A 4,328-nucleotide genomic window follows, 5' to 3' on the forward strand; every position below is an offset into this window, starting at 1 on the left:
GTAAAGATTTACAGCCTTGGAAACCCTGTATAGGGTCGCTATGAGTCGGAACCGACTCCACGGCACACAACAACAACAGCAACAATGAAACAAGGTGTATGATTTGTTGGATGTAAAACTGATGATCTGCGCTATAAACTTTCACTCAATCCACAATAAAAACCTTTTTTAAAAAAGTTATTGCGCAGCAGATTTGCCTTATGCAATACATTGTTTGATTTATTGACTGCTGCTTCCGTGAGCGTTGATAGTTGATCCAAGAAGAATGATGTCCTTGACAACTTCAATCTTTTCTCCTTTGATAAAAACGTTGTTTATTGGTCCAGTAGTGAGGATTTTTGTATTCTTTATGCTGAGATGCAATCCATACTGAAGGCTGTGCTCTTTGTTCTTCATCAGTAAATATTTTAAGTCCTCTACACTTTCAGTAAGCAAGGTTGTATCATCTGCATATCACAGGTTGTTAATGAGTCTTCCTCCAATCCTGATGCCACATTTTACTTCATATCCTTGAATGTATCCCACCTGAATTTAGAGATCATCTGAAGAACAGATTTGAAACATTAAACACTAAAGACCAAACACCAGAAGAGTTGTGGGATGACATCAAGAACATCATACATGAAGAGAGCAAAAAGTCATTAAGAAGGAAAAGGAATGGAAAAGGTCAAAATGGATGTCAGAAGAGACACTGAAACTTGCTCTCCAGCATAGCGATGCTAAAGCAAATGGAAGAAATGAGAAGGTCCAAGAGCTGAATAGATTCTGACTCATAGTGACCCTGTATAGGGTTTCCAAGCCTGTAAATATTTACAAAAGCAGAAAACCTCATCTTTCTCCACAAGAGTGGCTGGTGAGTTTGAACTGTTGACCATGGAGTTAGCAATCTAGTGCTTGGATAAGCACCACCAGGGCTGTTTATGACTCAGTACTATTCCATTGTATGCATATACCACATTTTGTTTATTTTAGATATTCATCTGTTGATAGACATTTGGTTTGTTTCTATTATTTGTTGATTATGAATAGTACTTCAATGAACATTTGTGTGCAAGTATTTGTTTGAGTCCTTACTTTCAGTTCTTTTGGGTATATACCTAGGGGTGGAATTGTTAGGCCATATGGTTCCATTAAGTACTGAATTGGAAGCCACCAGATCCTTGGTTCAAGCCACCAGCCACTCTGTGGGAGAATTATGAGCCTTTTTGCTCCCACAATGATTTAAAAGCCTTGGAAACCCCATAGGGTCACTGACTAGAAAATACTTAGTGACAACAGCATACTAATTCTATATTAAACTTTTTGAGGAACTACCCATCTGTTTCCCACAGTGCGCATCATTTTATATTCCCACAAACAATGAATGAGGTCCCAATTTCTCCACATGCTCACTAACGTTTGGTAGTTTCAGTTTTCCTGTTAATAGTCATCCTTGTGAGGGTGAAGTGGTTTTGACTTTAGTTTCTCTAATGATTAATGATGTTGGACATCTTCTTCATGTGTCTAATCATCTATTTTGGGATGCAGTGATTCAGAAGGATAAGCACTGGACTTTGAAACACAAGGTTGGTGGTTAGAGCCCACCAGCCACTCTAAGGGAGAAAGACAAGTTGTTATTGTTGTCTTGCTTTGCCCTGGCAAAGATTTATAGCTTTAGAAACCCTATACAGGGTTGCTATGAGTCAGAACTGACTTGACGGCACTTAATAACAACATCAAGAAATCATCTATTTTAAATTTTAAATATATTGACTTGAAGGTACTTCTCTGAAAAAATCTGTGTTGGTTTGGAAGACTAATTATTTTCCTTTGCAGTTTATTTAAATTGCACTGAAATGCACCTATGAATAGAAGCAAAATTGTACAGATTAACCATTGTTACCCGGCTCTTTACAAGCATTGTTGTTATTAAGTGCCCTCAAGTCAGTTACAACTTATAGTGACCCTGTTTCCGAGGAGTGACTGCTCGGTTTGAACTGCCAATCTTGTGGCTAGCAGTCTAGTATTTATCCTACAGCACTACACCAGGCCTCCATACATTCATTCAGTTTAATTCTTATAGCATCCCTAAGCAACAAATGATACTTACCCATTTTACAGATTAAAAAAATAACAACAAAGATCCAAAGAGTTGTAGAATGAATCCCAGGTTTCTGACTTACATCCAGATCATTATCCCAGAGAAAGTAAAACATTGTTAAGTGTCATAGATATTTAAACATTTTTAGATAAGCACTTCCTGACTAGTTTTATGATTTTTTAAAAATTAGGGAATGTGAAATGAGAGAAGAGTTTTTTTGCTACATGGTGATCATTTTCCTGTAGCATCAACTTTACTTAAAGACTTGAAAGAATATACTGTTTTCATATTGAAATAATTTCTGATATATTACAGCATTAAATGCAAGGTTAATACAGCATTTTAAAATAAAGCAAGAGACTTCAGAGACATTTCTGAGAGCTTGTAACTATAGTCCAAACTTTCTAAGGGCAGAGTTTTTGTCTTCTCTGTTGTAGAGGTACTTAATGAAATGTTGGAGAAGCTTCCGGTTCGCCTTCTTTATTTATGGCTGTTATTTCCTCGTTTGCCAATTCACTTTGTGGTAGTCTTTCAAAGTCCATGAGAAAAGTACTGAGAATAATCAAATTTGGAAAATGAATTACTTTCCCTGGGAGGAGACTGCAACTCACACATAAGGGGGAAAAAAATTGGGTAAAAGAGAAACATCTTTTAGCAGAAGCTGGATGTAATCAAGCTATTATAGATCAAAGCCAGTGAGCAGTGTAGTTTGACATTAGCAATGAGAATTAAAAAACATTTTGGCTTTGTGTGTCTAACAGAAGAACCACGGAACCCTGAAATTTCCCAATGTCTTTTTGTCTGAGTCTCTGAGAGCTCATAAGAGTTTTCGGGCGGTTATTAAAAATTTTATCTCTTATAAAAAAAAAAACCCTGTGGCTTTTTCTTTTTAATTATATTTTTGTTGTGGTAAAATATATACAGTATTAAACTTGCCATTTGAACCTTAAAAAATTTTTTTTATTGTGAATTGAGTGGTGATTTACAGACATCAGTTTTACATTCAATAAATTATACACTTTGTTTCATCTCAATGATTGCAATCCTGTCCATGTAACAACAGTTATCCCACCTCCTCCCAGTGCTTCCAATTTCCATTCCATCTACCTTCCCATCCCTTCTCCACTTTGTCCTTAGGTAAATGCTGCCCTTTTGATTTCGAATGATTGACTGTTTCATCATTCATAGTGCATATATCTTACTAGTGTTGTTGTCCCTCCTATATATCTATCTACTGCTTGATTGTAAATTGGGCGACAAGCGTGAGTTTCTTTCCAGACCTAAAGGGTAGTCAAAGGCCATAATCTCAGGATCCTCCAGTCTCTTTGTGATCAGAAAGCCCCATCTTTAAAAAAATAAAAATAAAAGAGTTTTGTTCCACATATTCAGCTACTCTATCTGAGACTTTTTTCCTGATCCCTTTTATAACAGTTGACAGTGGTAGGTGGTGGGCGCCATCTAAATTTATCTGGTCTCAAGTCATGGAGACTGATGTTCACATGTTGGACTAGTTGATTCCAAGAATCTTCATTCTTACCACTCTTCTTTCTTTTCCACATGGAGAGACCAATAACATCACCTTAGACGGCTCATGAGTTTTTAAGATCCCAGATGCTATTCACCAAAGTAGGACATAGAACATTGTCTTTGTGGACTGTGTTATGCCAATTGACCACGGTACCCACTGAGACTATAGTCCTGAGCCCCAAGCCCAACACTCATTGCCTTAAGATGTGTGACAATATCTAAGACATCTGTTAGTTTGTTGTACTGTGGTGGCTTGCGTGTTGCTGTGATTCTGGAAGCTATGCCAAGGATGTTTAAAAACCAGCAGGATCACCCATGGTGGATAGGTTTCAGATGAGCTTACAGATGAATACAGATTGGGAAGGAGAAATGAACTTTGTCTGAATATTTAGTCACTGAAAAACTTATGAATGGCAGGGGAACACTGTCAGCACCAGAATATTGAAACATGATGAAAAGCACCAAAATATTGTCAGATACAGTGCCAGAAGATCAGGTTGGAATTCCCTGAAAGTATGACACATATAGGCTATGTCTCCCTTTGGACCTTCTTTGTGCATATATACATAACTATAGATAGATATGTTGTTGTTGTTAAGTATTGTCAAGTTGGTTTGTACTCACAGAGACCCTGTATAAGGTTTCCTAGGAGCGTCTAGTGAGTTGGAACTGCCCACCTTGTGGTTCAAACCGACCTTGTGGTCCAGTGCTTATCCTATAG

Source organism: Chrysochloris asiatica, unplaced genomic scaffold (genome assembly GCF_000296735.1).
Source record: "Chrysochloris asiatica unplaced genomic scaffold, ChrAsi1.0 scaffold00137, whole genome shotgun sequence".
Taxonomy (NCBI): domain Eukaryota; kingdom Metazoa; phylum Chordata; class Mammalia; order Afrosoricida; family Chrysochloridae; genus Chrysochloris; species Chrysochloris asiatica.